Below are 22,694 nucleotides of genomic sequence, written 5' to 3'. Positions count from 1 at the left end.
TATAAAATCCGCTCAATTTACTCAAAAAGGCATAATTCGTGAATTTTTATCCAACTTGTTAAATTGCTTGTTCTTCCATCTTCTTCTTTCTATTTTGTGACACCACCTCGGTAACGAAGTTTACACTGCATTTCTACACAGCCCGACAAATCACAAATCGAAATGAAGGTAATCACTGCACTCTCTGGTTATTAAACTTCCCATCACCGTGGTAAAAATCTTTGAAATCCAAACGAATTCGCGTTGAACTGACTTTAAATTTTCGCATTCAATTTCGTTTTTGCAAAATGAAAACATTCACGACGGCAGCAGTTGCCTTGTTGTTTTGAAGTAGTATTGGTGGCTTAGCGTTCAATGGTGCCAAAATCTTTCTTAAATTATTGAGGCATATTAATTGGTATGCTTATATAATTTCGCGTCAGAGAGGCAATCTTATTCAATTAACATGATAAGTAACTGTTTTAGCTTCAGGAACAGGAATTTAAATATGTTTTATCGATCTGCACCGCATATTTAGGTACTTTGAAAGCAATCAAAATGAAGTTTCCGCAGCACTGCCGTGTTAGCCACAGGAGTGGAAGTTCCATGCAGTAAAAATAAGGTTCGAGTATTGCAATCAGTACGGGAGAAATAATCACTGATCAAAATTTTCAAACGATACCGTATATCAACGTTTGACATAGCTCACAATGTTGCGTACTATATGACAGGTGATAGAAGGTTTTTGAAATCAAGCGTACTATGATTATCTTGTGGATTTAAAAAAATATTTCCTTGAAATTGCATAGAAAATACGGTTTTGTTCTGCTAGATGAATTTGTCTAAACTAAAATCAAAACAAACTTTGACAGCTAGTTTGTTATAGCTGTGTTTGTAGCATGCATTGCATCTCACAAATATATTCGCTGTATGGAAAATTACTTTTTCACACACACATGTGCAGAATTTTCCTGGCTTCCTTTTATAATGTCCTTAAAGGATACGTTTCCCTGATTAAAACTCAAGCAGCGCTTAGTTTAACAACTGTGAAAGTATTCTTAAAAAAGAACAGCAGGTAGTGTAGGTACTTGGCGAAGTAATATCAGAAACAAGAAGCAAACAATATAAATACCACCTGGGAGAATCTTTGGTTTTGATTGAAGCGGATGTGTTTCGGATTTTGTTATAGTACAAACCGTTACACGTTACCGGCCTCATTGCATTTTTTGGTTCCTAGGTAGGAAACATCATAAATTTGGAGGAGAAAATATATTCTAGGTGACTAGCATTTTTAAATTCCTACAGCTAGGAGCATAGCTATTGTAAGCTTATTGCTTCTTACCGTTTTTCCTCAGTTCTGCTAGAACCAAATCCTCCATGTCATCTTCTAAGAAATGCTCCGTTGCAGCTGCTAAATCCAACACAGCACGAAACTAGCTACTCATTTTAATATTCGTCCGGTACACCAGTAAAAGGGGAGAAAATTACTTATTCGCGAATTCAATATTTTCTTAATTCACAATCTATATTATTTATCTACTTCGACCGCGGCAAAATGTTTTACGTTCCACCTAACGAGAGTGGCTGTCAAAATATTGACAAGTTGGCTTGACGAAAAAAAATTAAAACAAACCACGGTGTGCTATATTAAGAAGGAGATATATAGGGCTCTTCATTGTTTTGATTTTGTATGGGTTTTTGACGTTTACTGGCCTTGTTGTTTACTTATTTCATGGAGGAGTGAAAGAAACAGAAATATTTTTGTGCAGAGCCCCATTCCGAAAACTGACAGCTACTTGACGACGGCATTCCTATCCAAGGTATCTAGAAGGGAGGTACTTCAATGTGTCAGAATGTTGAATTCGCCATTTTGAAATACCAGGTGACAGCTGGCGAGTTTGTTTTGGTTTGAGGGTGCTAACTCAAGACGTACCTCCAAACATTTTTCACAGCCACACTCCATCTCGTTTCGTTCGGCTTATCATTTCACTAGTCATAGAAGAAATGTAGCATCCTAGTAGCTTTTGTTCACTTTAATCAATAAAACACTTGCAATTTTACATCCTCTAAAACACACGAAGAAGGTAAACGTTACTCAGAAATGCGGGAGCTTTTCTTTGTTTTCTGTGGTACAATCCCTAACATTTCCATAGAAACGATACATGAAAACATACTCGCCAGCAAGCCAGGTCACCAGCTGTCACTTTCACCTCCCCTGTAGCTGACCTCACTTCGCACCCACTGACTGCTTAGAACACTGAACTTCCCTTCAATCAATCTTGTTCCTATCCACCTCGAAAAAAATTGCAAAAAAAATGATCTAGTAGTCCGGAAGGTATATGGTACGATAGAAGTGACGTCACATGTTTACAATCAAACTTGATATTTACATCAGTAAAGAGCCTGCCTTGTTAATTTTTATACCGTGGAACAAACTGCGTGGTGGAAGTGGATGATGGTTGTTCTTTTTTTGTGGTCTATATTTTTGGAACTGTTGTAAAATTGGACCAAAAAATGGAAAACGACCTAAGGTAAGATAAGTCCAAATACAGGTCCAATTTTGCCCACTGTGCCTTGGGTTGTTTCTTCCGTCAAGTAGCTACCTTCCGAATGTAAGTAGGTATGTAGGAGGAAAAGCAAGGAGCAAGTTCTGTTATCGAATTTCACACTCGCAAAAGTGCAGTCGCAGTCGCCCACATATGCACTGCACAAACGCCGGTACGCGAAGCTTAGGAGCTCTTGCCTTGCCGTCTTGCCACACATAAGGCAGACAAATGGTCGTAAATGTAATTGAGAAAATAAAATGTGAATCGGAAAGGTACCTGCCCGCACGGTCGGTGGCGAATGGTTTTATGGGACGTGATTTGGAGTTTTGCAGTTATTCATTGATTATGAACGGGAATAAACATAGTGGCAGCAAATGGGACGGAAAATTGCAGGCGTTTGTTAATATTTAATGAAAAACCCGGTTCCATGTAGGTATAGAAAAGGTAGATTTGGTACTTAGTTTTGATTTCATATTTTCAACTGTTTCATGCTTTGAACCCTTCATTTTATATCCAATATTCTTAAACAGATCACAGACTGTATTTTTTTTTTTCAAACTATATTTATTTTGACGTTGGATAACGTCTTACGGCAACATACTGGGGTACAATTTCGAAAAACGAAAAATCGCTCGCGTCACGAAAAGTGGTTAGATTTTGACTGTTAATAACTTACTAACGCCCGGATAGATTTTCAAGATTCTTGCACCAATCGATTGGAAATCTTTCTACGAATCGACTCCAATAATGAAAACTATTGATTTTCATGACAAAACTATTGAAAAATAGGTAAATATCGAGGCATGTCTTATTTTTCATAGAAAAGCACATTTTTCTTGCTGTTATAAGGTTTTGACGTTTTGAAGTTACATGTACCGTAAAACGGGGTAACTTTGATAGTTTTTTCGAAGAAAACTTTAATATTTATGGATGCTGTTTCATAGAATTATTATTTACATTTTTAAAACAAGTACTGGTGTCCTAGCTATCGATTGCAGTCGATAAATTGCCAAAAGATTTATTTTGAATGGATATATAATTTTTCATATAATCGAAAGTTGGTTTTCGGTTTTGGGGTAACTTTGATAATGGAGCATAATTCAAACAAAATTGAATGAATAACTAACATTTGTAGGGCATTGCATACCTCTAGGCGTTTAACGTTATACGGAAATTTCTGACTTAGATTACAAAAATGGTCCCAGTTTGTAAAAATGCTTTTCGCTAAGAGATTTGAGACCGTATTCAAGTTCTATGATAACTAGGCTATCAAAAATAAGTGGCCAACTATTCAAAACTACATCAAATAGTGATCGTAGAACAGATTGTTTGTAAGCGTTTCAAAAATGCTAAAATTGTGTCAATTATTAATATTCATATAAAAAGCCTCAAATGTTCTTGATTCAAATGAAAACCGCTCTTACATGAAGTGCCATACTGATATACTTTAGTTTTGCATTCGTTTTGCTTAACTGATTAACAGAAATTATGATATTTCGTTTAGTATGTGGTGGGTCTCGCACTATCAAAGTTACCCGCATTATCAAAGATACCCCGTTTTACGGTACCGTGATTTCGGGTGAAATTGATCATTTTTCATGCTTTTTCTTGTCTGTTTTCAATTATGTTCAAAATGCCAAACAACTGAATGCAGGAAAACAAGTACGACGGTCAACTTCTTTGACTCATGTGCCAAAATTTTCTAACAAATGTGTTTGACGTTGGATAACATCCCTCGTACAATTCCAAAAAACGAAAAATTGAGCATGTAATGAAAAATGGTCAGGTTCTGACCGCCATTTATCGATAGATTTACAATATTTATCCATCAATCGATCGGAAATTTACCTACGCGTTGATTCAAATGGAGAACACTAATGATTATTAGCAACAAACTATTGAAAAATCGTAAAATGTTGACCCCTTTCTTATCTAACCAATTACGTTCAAGCACATTTTTAGTTTCCGCTTCCCACTACACGGAGCCAAAAATTACGTACGAATTCTATAAGAGAACGCTTGTGAATTGCTCTCTTGACTGGGTTTCCCTCTTTCATAAGATTATTTTGAAACACAAAACGTCCGATAATCACAAGAAATTCTTCTCGTTGTCATTAGCGTTCTTATGAAAATCTCTCTTTGCTTAAATTCAAAGAGCGATTCTCCTAATACATAATAATCCAAAAGAATTCCATAATTGAAATCTATGATCTTTCATAAGAGTATCTCATGATATTATACTCATTTGTATTATGAACGCAATGATCGATGGAACTTCACAAGTTTCTTATGAGTCTCATTAGCTGCTTCTTATGTCTTTATTCCATAAGAAATTCGTATGAAATTCCAACATTTCGATAGGAAGTTGACTCTTTTTCACAAGTGTTACTAATCATTGTCATACGCACGCTTATGAATCTCTATCAGTAATATTATTCACTGAGGAAATGGAACGTATGAGGTACATAAGATTTTCTTATGGAATAACGACATGAGAAGTATTTTTTTTGACGTTAACTACGTCTTACGGCAATATACTGGGTGTCAATAGAAAATCTAAAATGTTGCGACCGTCACGAAATTATGTAAGATTTTAAATACTAATAACTCAGCCATTTATCGGTAGATTTTCAATATTTTCCCACCAATCGGTCGGAGATTTATACAACATTTTACTCAAATGGAGAAAACATTTGATTTTTGACGACAGACTGTCGAAAATTGGGAAAATGTCGACCCCTTTCTTACGCAACCAAACTCGTTCATATTATCTTCCACGAATGTTTTGGGCTGGGAAGCGCACTATAAAAGCAGACCATTTTCAGCTTCTTCGCTCATTCTTATTTTGATGTTAACTACATCTTGCGGCAATATACTGGGTGTCAATTAAAAATTTAAAATGTTGGGACCGTCACGATATTATGTTAGAGTTTGAACTAAAGGAAGGCTGCAACTATGAAAATCGACTAAAATTCAAATGCAAAAAATCACTTGGCGTAGTTGACGTCATGCGGTCGTGTCTTGTACACAACCCGCTCTGATTTTTCATTCGAGAATCTTATAATATTCCATAAAAGACTCATAACATAAACAGACATAATTTTATAAGAAACTCTTTTTGGTAATCATATGCATTGATCGTTGGCTTTCATAAGACAATCTAATGAAGTACGATTTTTGTAAAAAAAAAAATCATGCCTAAATCATATGAATTACGAGGAGCGATGTCAATAACATAATATTATAAATAGAGATTCATAAGTGTGCGTATGACAATGATTAGTAACATTTGTGAACAAAACTTTCTATCAAAAAACACGTAGGAGTTTCATACGAATTTCTAATGGAATAAAGACATAAGAAGCAGCTAATGGGACTCGTAAGAGAAACTTGTGAACTTCCATCGATCATTGCGTTCATAATACAAATGAGTGTAATATCATAAGATACTCTTACGAAGGATTATAGATTTCAATGACACCGACAAGAACTTCTTGTGATTACCGGACTTTATGTGTTTCATAATAATCATTCATTATGAAAGAGGGAAACCAATTCAAGAAAGCAATTCACAAACGTTCTCTTATGAAATTCGTACGTAATTTTTGGCTCCGTGTAGTGGGAAGCGGAAACCAAAAATGTACGTGGATCAACCGTAATATTTGTTTCAAGAGCAAAAGTTACCGCTCATGCTTCTTCTTTCGTCGACTGGTTCTATTGTTGAAGTGTTAATCGAACCAAACAAATAATAACACAAAATGTCCATTATAGGTCAGAATTGACATGCACCAAATAGTGTGGAAATTGATTAGATTTTTAGCAGTGGAAATCTTTCACAGGTTCGTGATGGTCTCAAACCAGGAAATAGAAGAAACTAACGTTATCCAACGTGAATTTGGCGGTCGTATCTCGGAAACAACCTCTTACTTTTTTTTTGTGAACATAACTAATAATCACAAATTTGTGATTGAAGTACAATTGGGTCCTAAAGCCCTGTCCCAATTTTAGTATCAAACGCTTAATTTTAGGGCAAAAACACATGTTTACTCAATTTTTAAATGATTTTCATTTGTTTAAGTCCAAAAAACATTTTTTTATGATTTTTGAGATTTTGTCCCACACTTTGGTTTAAACTCAAATTATGGGTATATTTTGTTTTCCGTGAAATGTCAGATAGGAACAACCCCAGTGTTAAAACTATATGCCCTGTGGCATTTTTGTCGAAACTGTGAATGTCAAACATGATCACAAGTGTCAAGGTTCATATTTGGAATCATTTTTAAAATTGAAGTTTAAAAATGTTTTATCCGTTATTTGAGTGAGAAAAAATGCTAAAGTAGTTACAAGAACATGCTCTCTCGTATTTTTAAATAAAAACAAGAATTCATTAAACATTTTAGGACCCAAATGTGGGATACCTTAGGCATGAAGGGGTCAACGATAACAAAAACCCGAATGATTTTACTATTTGCACAATGCACATCTACAAAAATATTGCTCAACAACCAAATTTAGACTGGCGTTCATCAACATTTACTGTTGCGTAAACTATCAATTAGTGACAATCGCAGCTATACCCTCTCTAATTAAAGTCCTCTCATGCAATCGCCATGGCTGCAAGCATCCTCAAATTACCCCCACCCCGGGCATCGAACTTTCCGAAATTGGCAAACAAACAAACGGATTCCCAGAAAACCCGAAAATCCCGTTGGATGGAAAACTTTCGTCTCATTAACCCGACGAGTCATCCACATAGTTTTAGAGGCAAAAAGCGTCTCAGTCATTTTTCTTCGGTCCTGGATGTTGGAGGAGCGCGCGTGACGAAAATGAGGGGAATAGAAGCAACTCCTCTCGAAAACGGCAAACGGCATCCCTCCTTAGGGCGAATCAACTGTCCGTGTGACGACAAAAGTAAGGGTATGCAGTATGATTTTTTACGTTGGATACCCAAGCAGCACAGTTTGTTTCAACTCAAAAACAAAATTACAGTGACTCAATTTCATTTTCGTACGGGGCACTGTTTTCTTATCAAGTTGGTATAAAACTAATAAATGGTGCATGGACTTCGATATACTTTATCAATAATGAAGGTCATAGGTGTCATCTATTGTTTGGTAATGACAAACTGTATTTGCCTAAATCTAAGTAATAATGGACAAGTATTGAGATTGTGTCTATAATTGACCCAATTTCATATTCGTACACCTAACAAAAAAGAAATATACAGCATTTAAAACTAATTTTAAATGGACTAGATGATTACTTAAGCTCTTCGTTGTGTTGTTTAGATGCAGTAGAATACATTTGGAAAATTTATAAGCGGACATATTTGAAACTTAAGTAAATTTAAGAAAAATACCAGTTTTCCCATGTTTTTTGCTAAAATATTCGGTAAGTCGAACAATAAATTGATTTTTTTTCAACATCACTTCCTTAAGAATGATAACTGCGAATATTGCACAAGTTTCAAAAAATTATAATCAGTTTTAGAGTAGCTAGGAGTGGATATCGACAACTTATACTTTTGAATCTTAGGTAATATAATATTTATAACAAATCTAAAACCAAAAATTTTAGTCAATTTCTTTATGTTTGGCTCCTAAATGTATAAACATAATCCATAGTTAATGTTTCTATCAAAACATTGCGTAATTATCATTTTTTATTTACATTTTACTACCAAACATGATTATAGAGATTTATAGAATAAATATTATTGCCAAAACCGCAACACAAACGTTTTTAAAAATGATGAAAACAACAGGATATATTCTATTGATATACTATTTTATCAATGCTCTCCGCTTATTAAAGTTATTTTATATTTTTCTTATAAAATCAATAAATTGCAAAATAGGGTGCTATTTTGAATATAATTTGAATATTATTTCAAAGATAATTGAATATTACGATGACATCAATTATGTGGAGGTATGTACAGCGTAGTTTAGGGTACTTTATTGTAAAACGAAGTTTGTAGTTCAAATTATTTTTACAGACAAATTCAAAATTAACACTAACCTGTTATTTAGAATAAAAATTTGGTTTACATTGATTAAAAATATGATTTTAGAAGAGTTTTGAACTTATGGCACAACAATTTTCTGAACTCACAAGGGATAAAATCTGTTTATGATTTCTGTAAACTGGTTATATTTCAACTAAAATTCTATGAGAGCTTACGAGTATAATCTATAGATTGGATCCAATGACAAAAATAAACGTTATTGTTCGAATTATTGGATTTTATAGCAAAAATCATTGGAAAACTGGCATTTCTCATAATTTTACCTAAATTTTATATATGTCCACTAATAAATTGTCCAAATGTATTTCACTACATCTGAACATCATAAGAAAGCACTTCAGTAATCAAATAAGGCTCCTACATTAAGTTTTGAACGTTGTGCGTTTGTATTTTGGTAGGTGTACGAATATGGAATTGGGTGAATTTTAGACATCAATTCAATACTTTTCTATTAATCCAAAGATGAATGTAAATGGAAACATTTTGTGATTGGCAAACAATAGATGGAACCTATTACCTTCAATGTGGATAAAGTATTTGTAGCTCAATACTTCATTTAATAGTTTTTTACTAACTTGATGTGGAAACAGTATCCTGTACGAATATGAAATTGGGCCACTTTATCTCTTGAAACTAATCAGAGTTGTCAATTGTTGAAAATATGACTTACAATTGCACTGAATAGCAACGCAAAAAGCGCAAGAGGCGCAGTCTGTTTGCAACATATTTAAGTAATATCGAAATTGCTTATTTGTTGCAAAATACTTAAAAGAAAAAAAATGAAAACAAAAATATGAACGAGACGATAACGACTTCCGACCTCACTCTTCTCTTCTACTCACTACTCCGCCAGCTCTTCGAACAATTGCTTCGCCAATGCACTACAAAAGCGACCACATGGCCCATTAATGAAAGCTTGTTGCTTATAACTTGACTGCACCCTTCGGAATACAAGTTCATTACCGGTGAAATTAGGCCACGCCTGAAATAATGTAAACTTTTCGCAAAAACTTCCGCGCAACACATGAGACACACCTTTTAAACAAACAAACTGTTGCTAGACCATGTTTTCTTTGTTAGATAATACGTAAAGTGCAGCTCAACCATATTGCAACTGGATAGAAACAAACAAACTTCTAGCTGTCATACACGTAGTTTAGTGCAACTTTCTCGCAATTGGAATAAATATTCTTGAGTTGTGGGTATGGAAACGAAAATTGAATGCAAGTTGCGGATGCTATTAATGAAAGTACCGTAATCCGGGGTAACATTGATCGGAATGACTCATCTCGTAATAAGTTGGTATCATTGTTTATTGATGAAACATTTGCAAATCATGAATGTTGCTTCTCTTTGTTACATTTATAAGCTATTAAAAATTAAGATTTTTGCGAAAATCGCGTTAACTTTATGGGTAAATTTGTCAAGTTTGCGAAACAATGATTTCAATGGTTAAGGATGACACTACCGAAGATTCATGTCTCACATAGGTTCTGCAAGAGATATGAGCAAGGAAAATGCGATTCTCACTATAAATGGCATCGCCAAAGGCGATTCCGCTGTCAATACTTTTATAACTATATTCAATTAGGTAACATTAACAAATTACTGTTAAGGATGTAGAATTCCCTTAGGAAATTGCCTACCTTTAGGCGTATTCCGCTGTTCGTGTACTCAAAAAGTAAATGAGATGTAAGCGTTTGGACATCATATTCGGCTTCAGAAGCCATGATTAAGGTAAGTAACGAAATTTTCAATATTACCGAAGGTTGTTTACATGGATGATCAATGTTACCCCATATCAGCTAAATGAAAAAATCACATGCGGCATTTTTTAAACATGCTTAAATCTTTCAAAAAACAAAATACAGTATATAGTCACGAGCTATGGGTGGCAGTTCTTGTTTTAAAAATATAAAACTCACAACATTTGCATTTTTCAATTAAATATTTAAGAAATATCCTAAGAACTGATCAATGTTACCCCGGATTACGGTAATTTGAAACATAACATCAAAACCGGGAGAAGTTTCAAGAGTTTGTTTGAAAAGTTGCTGAAAACATCTTGATAAATTTGACTTCATTGCTATTTGCAATGGACATTTATAGCAAATCTTGTCGTTTCAAAAATGTTGAACGTCAAACAAGGAGTGAAATGCATATTCATTGGAATGAAACTTTATGAGCCTTGATATTGATATGCAACCGATCTAGAACCAGGTAAGTTACAGATGCTTTTATTGATACTCGATTGAAACCATTTTATAAAAGTATCTCTTCGGAAGATGTTTCGCGTGCTACTTGGGTAACGTCTTACGGCAATATACTGTGGTACAATTCCGAAAAACGAAAATCGCTCGCGTCACGAAAAGTAGTTAGATTTTGACTGTTAATAACATACTAACGCCCAGATAGATTTTCGAGATTCTTGCACTAATGGATTGGAAATCTTTCTACGAATCGACTCCAATAATGAAAACTATTGATTTTCATGACTAAACTATTGATAAATGGGTACATATCAAGGTATGTCTTATTCTCCATAGAGCACATTTTTCTTGCTGTTATAAGGTTTTAACGTTTTGAAGTTCATGTACCGTAAAACGGGGTAACTTTGATAGTTTTTTAGAAGAAAACTTGAATATTTCTACATGCTGTTTCAAAGAATTACAATTTATATTTTAAAAACAAGTACTGACATCATAGCTATCGATTGCACTTGATAGATTGCCAAAAGATTTATTCTGAATGGATGTTTAATTTTTCATGTACCGTAATCCGGGGTAACATTGATCAGCGGGGTAACATTGATCGGGATGACTCATCTTGTTAAACGTTCAAATAAAGATTTATTGATGAAACATTTTCGAACCATGAATGGTGCCTTTCTTTCGTATATTCATAAGCTAATGATAATTAAGGTTTTTGCCAAAATTGCGTTTAGTTCATGCGCAAATTTGTCAACTTTTTGAAACAATGATTTCTATCATTTTCACTGACACTACCGAAAATTCATGTCTCACATGAGTTCTGCAGACGATGTGATCAAGGAAAATGCGGGTGTTACTAAAAATGAAATCGCCAAAAACGATTCCGTTGTCAAATTTTTCATAAGTTTATTCATTTAGGCAACATTAACTAAATACTATTACGAATGTAGAATTTCCTGTGGAAATTGCCTACTTTTAGGCGTATTACGCGGTTCAAGGTGTTTTTAATTTTGAATTAACTCAAAAAGTAAATGACTTGTAAGAGTTTGGTCTTCATATTCGGCTTCAGCGGCCCTGATTTTAGTAAGTAACGACATTTCCAATATTAGCGAACGTTGTTTACTTGGGTGATCAATGTTACCCCATATCAACTGAATCGAAAAATCACTTAAAAAATTTATTTAAACATGTTTAAATCTTTCGAAAAACAAAATAAAGTACATAGCTAGGAGCGGTGAGTGCCAGTACTTGTTTTAAAAATATGAAACTTGTAACATTTGTATTGTGAAATGAAAAATTTAAGAAAAACTAAAAAAAATGATCAATGTTACCCCGGATTACGGTAATCGAAAGTCGGTTTTCTGTTTTGGGGTAACTTTGATAATGGAGTATAAATCGAACAGAATTGAATGAATTACGAACATTTGTAGGGCATTGCATACCTATAGGCGTTTAACGTTATATGGAAATCTCTGACTTAGATTACAAAAATGGTCCCAGTTTGTAAAAATGGTTTTCGCTAAGAGATTTGAGACCGAATTCATGTTCTACTATAACTAGGCTGTCATGGGTAAGTGACGAACTCATTATGACTTTATCAAATAGTGGTCGTAGAACAGATTGCACAGTGATATTTTTTATGCTTGCCCCAATCAGAGATATTCACAATCAAATTAGTCATGTTTTTGAGAGAAAAACAACAATAACTCCTAAACGGAAGGAGATAGCGAGTTTCTTCACTCATCAAATTACGCATTTTTTAAAGCTCTAAAAGTGTTTCATAGACTACTTTGATGAGAAATTTGAATTGAGAACTCTAGAGCCAGAAAAACAGTTTTGTTTGGACCACCCTATGTAACTGCAGGAAAAAAGCTCTAAATCGGTCAATTTAAGAGATACAAAAAAACTTTTTTTGGCAAAGTTGCTTGAAATTGAATGGTCTACAACTTTGCTGAAGCATGTATAATATAATTTCTACAAATAAGAAAGTTAGTTTAATCATTTCTATGAAAATGTGGTCCACCCTAATCTTCAATAACACCAAAAAAAAAAGGGCTCAGCTAATACAAACAACTTTGTAGAAGACCGTTTTTGTCTAATGTTTCATTCTAAAGCTCAAAATGCATCTTTCCGCGTAAAACTGATTCCTGGACCATAGTGGATTGTTTGTAAGCGTTGCAAAGATGCTAAAATCTTGAAAATTTTTAATATTTGCATAAAAATCAATCGTCAAATGCACCTGATTCCAATAAAAATAGCTTTGACATGAAGTGTCATACTAATATTCTTTAGTTTTGCATTCGTTTTTCTTAACTGATTGACAGAAACTTCGTTATTTCGTTTAAAATGTTGGGGGTCCCGCACTATCAAAGTTACCCGCATTATCAAAGTTACCCCGTTTTACGGTACCGTAATCTCGGGTAAAATTGATCATTTTTCACGGTTTTTCTTGTCAGTTTTCAATAATATTGAAAATGCCAAACAACTGAATGCAGGAAAACAAGTACGACGATCAGCCTCTTTGGTTCATGTGCCAAAATTTTCTGACAAATGTATTTGTAGTGCTAAAAATCATCCCATAAATCCCATAAAAATCATTCCATAATCAAAATAGAAAATCGGGGAATCCCATTTCGGGGTGAAATTGATCATTTGTCAATGCGATTATTGTTATTTTGTGAAACGACTCTTCATAATGAATATGAGCTTGTGGGGCCCAGATAGCCGTAGCGGTAAACGCGCAGCTATTCAGCAAGACCAAGCTGAGGGTCGTGGGTTCGAATCCCACCGGTCGAGGATCTTTTCGGGTTGGAAATTTTCTCGACTTCCCAGGGCATAAAGTATCATCGTACCTGCCACACGATATACACATGCAAAAATGGTCATTGGCATAGTAAGCTCTCGGTTAATAACTGCGGAAGTGCTCATAAGAACACTAAGCTGAGAAGCAGGCTCTGTCCCAGTGGGGATGTAACGCCAGAAAGAAGAAGAAGAAGATGAGCTCCCTGAATCCGAATATGGATCTGGAGTTTGAGATGGAAAGGAAATTCGATTTGTTCAAATAGAATTATTTGAGCGTGCTCTAAGAAGGCTCATACCTACACGTTATTACATAAGATCATCTCAGCGTGCATGAGTGACAGTTCGACACCATGTAGGTTGGAGTGTAACTGGAAAAAATGAGAATGAGTCAGTTGAGTGAATATTATTGTGGAGTAAAGACGTGTAGTGCGTAGCAGCGGAAGAATAATTCGGCTGATAGCGGAATCAGCCGGATGTATTTCCGCGATGAGAATACTACACTTGCTAAATTCTTAATAATGTAATATTGAACGAAATAATGAATAGTTAATTTCATGAATTGCAATGAAAACGCCTAAATTTAGGCAATTTTCCTAAGGAAATCCCTGACATCTGACAAAGTATTCAATTTTTAGTCATTCCGGGAAAACTTCGGTATGAGTGATTTTAACTGATTCGCAAGAAGTAGCTATTGGATAGAAACTACTTAAAATTGAGTGTTGTACTAAGGCTGATTCCTCAAAATATAATTATATTCTTAGGTTTCATGAGATTAACAATTGTTTTAATGATTCTATCTAAAAGTACAAAAACAAAAACAGCAAGATATACTAATAATACTATTTTAAATACATATTCCTTCGTTTCTGTTGGGCATCTGAACTTCCAAACGGTGCTTCCAATGTTCTTTAGGAGCTTTTGTTCCAGCGCCTCGGAAATGTTGTTATCAAGGCTGTAAAGTGGGGAAATAGAAAAATTAAGCACCAAATTGCACAAAAATAATGTTCAAAACTCACCGACTCAGGACAAAAAAAATACTAACGGTTCCAATGTTTGGCTCCGGAAGATTCAACCTCGGGATGGTTCTGATTATTTTCTCTGAATCCGGGTTTTTGAGATTCTCTGAAATACAAATGTTTCGACATTGTAGAAACGTTTTTTTAAAATAATACAATGCATCTTACCCGCGCAACACTTTCAATATTTCAGCAACTAACACAGAATTGAATAAAAAAACATGGCGTAAAAAAATTTCATCCAAATAGGAGTACTGGACTAACTACTTCCTAAGATTTTGGATACTTCCTAAGAATCTGAAGCAAAACAGAATCAAAATAAAATGTCAACTTGCAAATAACTCAAATTTGAGTACTTATGACTATACCTCAAGATTGAGTTAAAAGCATACAAAATAATAACCAAATAGGCAGGGTTAGACAAGTACTGCATTTTGAGTACATTTTATCTCACATTTGAGTGTTTCGCTTCTCCGTGTAACGTTCAACCGGAATATTTGTTTGGGGAGCAAGAGTTACCGCTCATACTTCTTCTTCTATCGACCGATTCTATCGGTGTTGAAGTGTTAACCGTCTGTTATGGTTTGTAACCGTATGAGCCTTTAGTTTTAAGTTTGATTTGTAACGTTTATGGAAAACATAAAGAGGTTTTGTGCCTCTTCGAGAAAGATTTCCAATAGAAATCACTCAAAGGGGGTTTTCCCTCTTAAATTTTTTTAGTAAAAATAAATAATAATAATAATAAGCTATTTGGTAAAGAGAATATCGATGAAGAGAAATTGATCATTGCTGTTACGCCCTTGTGATACTGAACGCGAGAACTGTTTCACACATTTCAGATTTATTTTCTGAATCCATTTTAAAATTTGTATTGAGGATTAAATGCATTTCCAAAGATATGATTGTAATTTTCATAAATAGGTTGCCAATTTAATAGAAAATTGCCTACCTTTAAGGGCTAAATGTGGTATAATCTGTAATTCACAAATTTCGGTTCTGAAATTTACCGATTTTTCAACAAATTGTAAGATTTTTCAGGCTAGGTTCAGATTCAGTGAACCCATATATAATGAGTAGTATATCTCTTTATTTTAGGATTATTTTGGAAATTGTTTTTGTCATATAGCATTTTGTAAAAGAAATCTGAGTTCTGTTTGATCTTTCGACCTTGACACTTGCTTTTTCCGATGCGAGCGACGAGGGCAGGATCAAACATGTCACGCGTCGGTTTCGTAAGTGAAAAACTGGCGTGATCGGTGAGTTCGGTTGAAGAAAGTGAAAAAGTGCCGCGATCGGTTAGTCCTGTTTGATCTTTCGACCTTGACACTTGCTTTTCCCGGGGCAAGCGACGAGGGCAGGATCAAACATGTCTCGCGTCGGTCTCGTAAGTGAAAAAGTGGCGTGATCGGTGAGTTCGGTTGAAGAAAGTGAAAAAGTGCCGCGATCGGTTAGTTCTGTTTGATCTTTCGACCTTGACACTTGCTTTTGCCGGGGCGAGCAACGAGGGCGGGATCAAACATGTCGCGCGTCGGTCTCGTAAATGAAAAAGTGGCGTGATCGGTGAGTTCGGTTGAAGAAAGTGAAAAAGTGCCGCGATCGGTTAGTTCTGTTTGATCTTTCGACCTTGACACTTGCTTTTGCCGGGGCGAGCGACGAGGGCAGGATCAAACATGTCGCGCGTCGGTCTCGTAAGTGAAAAAGTGGCGTGATCGGTGAGTTCGGTTGAAGAAAGTGAAAAAGTGCCGCGATCGGTTAGTTCTGTTTGATCTTTCGACCTTGACACTTGCTTTTGCCGTGGCGAGCGACGAGGGCAGGATCAAACATGTCGCGCGTTGGTCTAGTAAGTGAAAAAGTGGCATGATCGGTGAGTTCGGTTGGAGTAACTGAAAAAGTGCCGCGATCGGTTAGTTCTGTTTGATCCTTCGACCTTGACGCTTGCTCCTGGGCAGTGCGTCAAGAAAGCCTGAACAGTTTTTTTTTAATTCTTTTTGGGTCGCGCGCTTATTTTTTTTTTTCCTGAGTGCTTTTTTATAGCCGAGCAAACGAGTGAAGCCGAAAGTGGATTGTGGCTGCTCAGTCAAGGATAACGGATCAATTGGTGAGCTCGTTTCATGCTACTATTTCTAATCTATAAACTATGTATGACTGCACATTCAATCGTTACATTGGTGGGATGTAAATATGATTTTTCAATAAACTATGGATGGTTCGTCACTGTGAGTGTCGACACAGACTCTGATTCATGATTTATTTATGTTTAACTTTTTTTTTTTCAGAACACCTCTTATATACCTTTATTTTTGTAATTAAAAAAACTTTGAATGGTTCGACACTACAAGTGTAGACTTGCGAAAGGTTCACTTTATTCAACAAACTTTGGATGGTTCGCCACTGTAAGTGTCGGCATAAGAGTGTTCTATGATGTCCCAACCAATCGAGTTTTTTGTTTCTTTTCAAATGAGTAAAATATAATAAATGCTTTCGTCCTGACAGCTGTGAGAATGTTACATTTAGGTATTTGTTCAACAAACTTTGAATGGTTCGTCACCTCAAGTGTCGGCATAATTTTCCTCTACATAGAAATTGTTCATATCAAATGAAAATATTATATTTACGTATAAGCATGTATATATCTCACAAATCATTGTTTATCATGGTCTAATCGCTTATCAAAGTGAATCCTATGACCCAACGATCCTCCCCATTAACAAACATCCCTCCCAGTAACCTTTGTGGAGATGCAGAGGCAAACACGGTCTCCAAAAAGCAAAGGTTACACACTAACATTCCTTCCCCCAATCCCACCTGACTGCAAGGACGTGGCCGGCGCCGTTATTGACCCTGTATAAATAGAGGCACTGAATTATGCACACTGAAGAAGATTATGGCCAATCCCAGCCGAACTTCTAGTTGATTCTTTGTGCATTTTCACTGACTTCGGTCAATCACGGAATAGCAACCATTGATATGTGTAGTCAGTCTAAGCTAAGCTAAGCTAAGCTAAGCTATAGCATTTTGTAAAAGAAATCGTTTACATAGTTCGATAACCAGTACAGGTTTAAAAATATTTGTACGATAATTCTTGCATCCCACCGGATCTTAATGAACATAATCTCTCAAAGTGATCAACTTCACCCCGAATTACGGTATTCCGTTTCGACGATATTTTACGGAAATATCACATACCCTTAAAGCGAAACAGGGACGGTCCTCGGAGGTGTTGGAATTAACTGTTGATCCCATTAAGCGTATTTTTGTTTCACTTTCGACTTATCGGATTAGTTGTGCTCGGGGAACTTCCGCCCACACCGACTTTCCCCGGGGATCCAGTCTTGGAGGCCACGCGGAAGGGACGAGGTCAAAAAGTTGGACATTTCGGTTCAAAATTGGCAGAAGTGTGGCTTTACAGCGTCGATGAGGCGTATCGGTTTCAGACTGTGGGAGGAAGCAGCCTCCGACTTCAAATTGGTTTCGACGGGAAAGCAGATGACGATGATGATGATGATGATCGGAAAAGGAGTGAAGCATGATTTATGTCCAATTTGTACTTTGAAAACAGTTTCACGGGGTTTGGCGGGCTTCAGGCCTTTCTGTGAGCTTCGGTGTCGCCGAAAATTGCGAATCACAACTGTGAATTATTGCAAATTAAAATGAATTTTTAATTTTCCGCTAGGCTGGGCATCAAACGGCTTCGGGGGGCAATCGAGATTCCGAGCTAAGGGGAGTGGGCGTAGTGTAGGAGGATACTTTTTTAATTATGAATTCAACATATGACTGGTTGAACTCTACAATGGTGCAAAAGAACTTTAATCCGCTATCTTCTACTTCATTCTACGTCCTTACTGGGTCAGAATCTGACTCTCAGCTTTGTATTTTTGGACACTTCCTCACAAGCAGTATATATGGAGTGAATATTATGTTTGAAATTATCTTATCTTATTTGAATACTTGAGAGTAGAGTTACATATTTCTCAGGAGCACATAAATGTACTGACGAGCCTCCAACCAAACCGTCTCTCAGCTCATCGGAATCCTAGTGTGCTGCGCTAGACGGAGGCTCACGAAAATTCTAAAAGCGCGCGCTAGGTGATGTGCTCTCGGGGAGACTCGTCTCATGCGCTGCTCGGCGCTATGGCTCGCCATCGGTATCCAAGTCGTGAAACAACTGCTTATAACGAAGAACCTCTACAACTATCTTCGCCTCGTTATGCAGGTGTCTAGATGGCCTACATGATATGGTCGAAGACTCGCGATCCAAGTGTTACAATTTAAATCCTCGTTGAACTCTTTTATAATCACTTCAATTATTGCGCTGAATTTTAAACAGCACATGTGACGGAGCGCATGAGACCGCAGTGAGACACATCTCAAGCAAAATGAGGCGCACTAAAAAAGGTCTCACAATGTACTGCGCTCCCGTGCGCTGGCAAGCAAAGAGGCTCCTGCACCTAAGGCGACAGCACGTGCACAGTAACTCTACTTGAGAGTATCCTGGAAAACGATGAATTCTAAAATCTGCTCTTTTTCTTGTCAAATGGCCTGGCTAACGCAAAGAAGAATTTAATGTAATATTTAAAATATTATTAATAAAAAGCTTTATAACATGTCATGTTCCACTCAGAATTTCGAACGACCATATTTAACTCTAATCAATTTCGAATGTGTTTCCTACACGATAAATATCTACCACACGTGCTGATCGGTCGCGAAAAAACAGACGAATTCCACCAGAATCAGGTGGAAAACTGGTGCGAAGATTCATCTAGCGTAAAATATGAGTTATAGAGCTGAACTTTGCAAATTTTTCACATGTGGCATCGCTATTCCAAGCATTGCTACATTTGGTTGTGCACGTCACCTTTCCTCCCAAGCAGACTTTTCCACCCGTCAAGTGGGAGTAATTGCTGTTGAACTAGCACGAAGCTAAATCCAATTTGAATTAACTTCTAAATTGGTTTCCCTGTTCAACCCCTTACCTTCCATCAACGCAGAATGGATGATGATGTTGTTCATTGCCACTGATTGTGATATGGTATTATTGGAGCTTTCAAAATGTCACTGGATGTATCACAAAAATAAAGACTCTAATTACTTCTACCCCTTAATTTCGAAACTCGAAACATGGCCACAATCACACTATGGCTGAACTCAATTATTCCGAATAGATTCGGTCACTCAATGTCTCTAATCAGCCAATCAATCAACCATCAAAAAGCAGCACTATACCTTACCTCCCGCACTACGCACACATCCAATCGATCACACAAATCATCCGAAAGAATCCAAATCCAAACGATTCCTTCTCGTCATTTTGTGCGACCTACATTTGAACGCAAATGGAAGGATTTCGATAAAAAAAAAAAGTGTCGGTACCTGCAGACTGGCAATGGATTATTAGAGTGTAACATGCTTGTGCCACAGATGAACAGACGTAACAAATCCTCAAATTCAAGAAGATGGCGCTTGTGTGAGACGTTAATCACGAAGAAAAACGATACACGCGCCTCTAGTTGTGAGGTTTGAAACAAAGCCATTTCGAAATTATCGTTGAATAAGTGGTCGATGGAAACTTCGTCACACGGAGAAAAAATAATTTATGTTGAGATTACTATCCCTTTGATTACTTTGACTTACGCACAAATGGTTGTTTCGAAAGAAAAACTATTACCGTAAAACGGGGTAACTTTGATAATGCGGGTAACTTTGATAATGCGAGACTCTCAACATACTAAACGAAATAACAAAGTTCCTATTAATCTGTTAAGCAAAACGAATGCAAAAGTAAAGAGTATTAGTATGACACTTCACGTTAAAGCTAATTCCGTTGGAATCAAGTACATTTGGGGATTTATATGCAAATATGGAAAATTTATAAGATTTTAGCAATTTTGAAATGCTCTCAAACAATCTGTTCTACTATCATTATTTGATGAAGTCATAATGAATTCGTCACTTATACTTGACAGCCTAGTTATAGTAGAACTCGAATTCGGTCTCAAAACTCTTAGCGAATACTATTTTTACAAACTGGGGCCATTTTTGTAATATAGCGTTAAACGCCTAAAGATATGCAACGCCCTACAAATGTTCTGTAATTCATTTAATTTTGTTCGAGTGATGCTCCATTATCAAAGTTACCCCAAAACAGAAAACCGACTTTCGATTACATGAAACATTATACATCCATTAAGAATAAATCTTTTGGAAATCTATCAACTGGAATCGATAGTTAGGATATCAGTACTTGTTTTAAAAATATGAATTAAAATTCTTTGAAACAACATGCATAAATATTCAAGTTTTCTTCGAAAAAACTATCAAAGTTACCCCGTTTTACGGTACTCCAATAATAAGTTTACCGTCAAATTAAAATGACGCAATTTATTCAGCATTCCACTTGTACTTATTTCAATTATATTCTTAATAATTATCAATATCCGAAAACATTTACATCTTTTTATTTTGACTGACGTTTGTAAATTTAACGTCAAACATAGTTGTTAACAACTATACGGTATAGTTATTTTGAACAATATATTGAAATCAACAATATTTATAGTTATCTCTGAAACAACCTTAAATTTCAGTTAAGCAGTTAAGTCAGTGAGCATGTAAAATTGAGCATTTTAAACTAGTTCTAGCCAAGCATGGGAAGCATTCACTCGAATAATGCATTTCTCTCCCTCACATCCAAAAACGACAACAGAATGATTCACTACGGACTCCTTGTGCCGAAGGCATCCGATTGCTGTAGCGAATGATTCACGGTGTGTTTCGTAGGAGTATACCCCATTAGGCATAAAGACGTTTGGCATAAGGACGTTAGGCATAAGTATGTTAGGCATAATGGACATTAGGCATAAAGACATTAGGCATAATGGATGTTAGGCATAAAATTACTTGCGTGTGTGCCATTCAAAACTCTTGTCATTTCGAAAATTGTTTGGGTCCATTTCCAAATTCCATTACGTTGATGGGGGTGGGTGGGTGTTCTTAAGATGTAACAGCTCATAAGTGAACATTCCATAATTAATTGGTTGGTTATAAATTACTATTTTCGGTGTTTTGAAATTTGACAATTATTCCATTATCGCAAGATATGGAATAAGATTGTTGTCATGGTCATTGTTATCATTCTAAAGTCTAGCTTAATCCATTATTGTAAGTATGCATTCATGTTTGCGATCTGCAAGTGTTATTAATTTCTAGAAATGCTCGTTTTGGTGAGTATATGCCATATTTTGTTATATTTCTCTTACATAATTGTGTTAATTCTATAGAAGATTTCCATATAATTTTTAGTACTTGATTAACTTGAAGACAACAATCTAGAGTTAAGTCAAAAATTCATATTATGAACTTCAACAATAATATTCTGGTAGTGTGACACCAAGAAGAGCGCTACATACCAACTCCGAGTCTGCTCATCAATATAATGTAGTGAAAACAGTTCCTTTGCCTCTTTTGGCAACAATTTTCGATATTTTCAAACAATTTTGAACAACCACATATTTAAGCACCTTGAACATATATGAAATTCGTCGAGTTTGAAAAGTAAAATTTGATTTCAAAGTCAATTTATCAGTCAAGTTCAAATTTAACATAGCATAGTATTCAGAACTTAGCATGACGTGCTTTTTTATGGAAATATTTACATCTACAATTCCATAAACTATTAGAACAGCAAGAATCCACAAAACAGCTTATTATTGGAAGAAGCTGGTTTTTAAACAGCCTTCTCTTCCAGATATTAAATTAAACGTATAATTATAAAGAAGAGCCTTTGATTCAAAGAAGGGATAATTTATGATGGAAGTATTAAGAGTAATAATGACATTAATTACTGAATAAGTATGTCTCGAAAGAACAGTTTAATTATAAAAAAAAATGCTGATTAAAACATTAGCAGCACTAGCTCCAGTAATTTTGGCGACAGTATACACCGTGTCCAGTATATTCTCATACAAATTCGAGATAACATTACTTTGCGCTTGTCCAACTGACATTATTGGTGATAATATTTTTTGAAAGTGGTTATAATACTGATTCACTACAGGAAATATTTTGGAAATATTTCAATTATAAACTTATTTTATCAACTTAAGAATTTACG

The sequence above is a fragment of the Aedes aegypti genome, chromosome 2 (assembly GCF_002204515.2).
Source record: "Aedes aegypti strain LVP_AGWG chromosome 2, AaegL5.0 Primary Assembly, whole genome shotgun sequence".
Classification (NCBI taxonomy): domain Eukaryota; kingdom Metazoa; phylum Arthropoda; class Insecta; order Diptera; family Culicidae; genus Aedes; species Aedes aegypti.
This window is presented reverse-complemented; position numbering follows the sequence as displayed.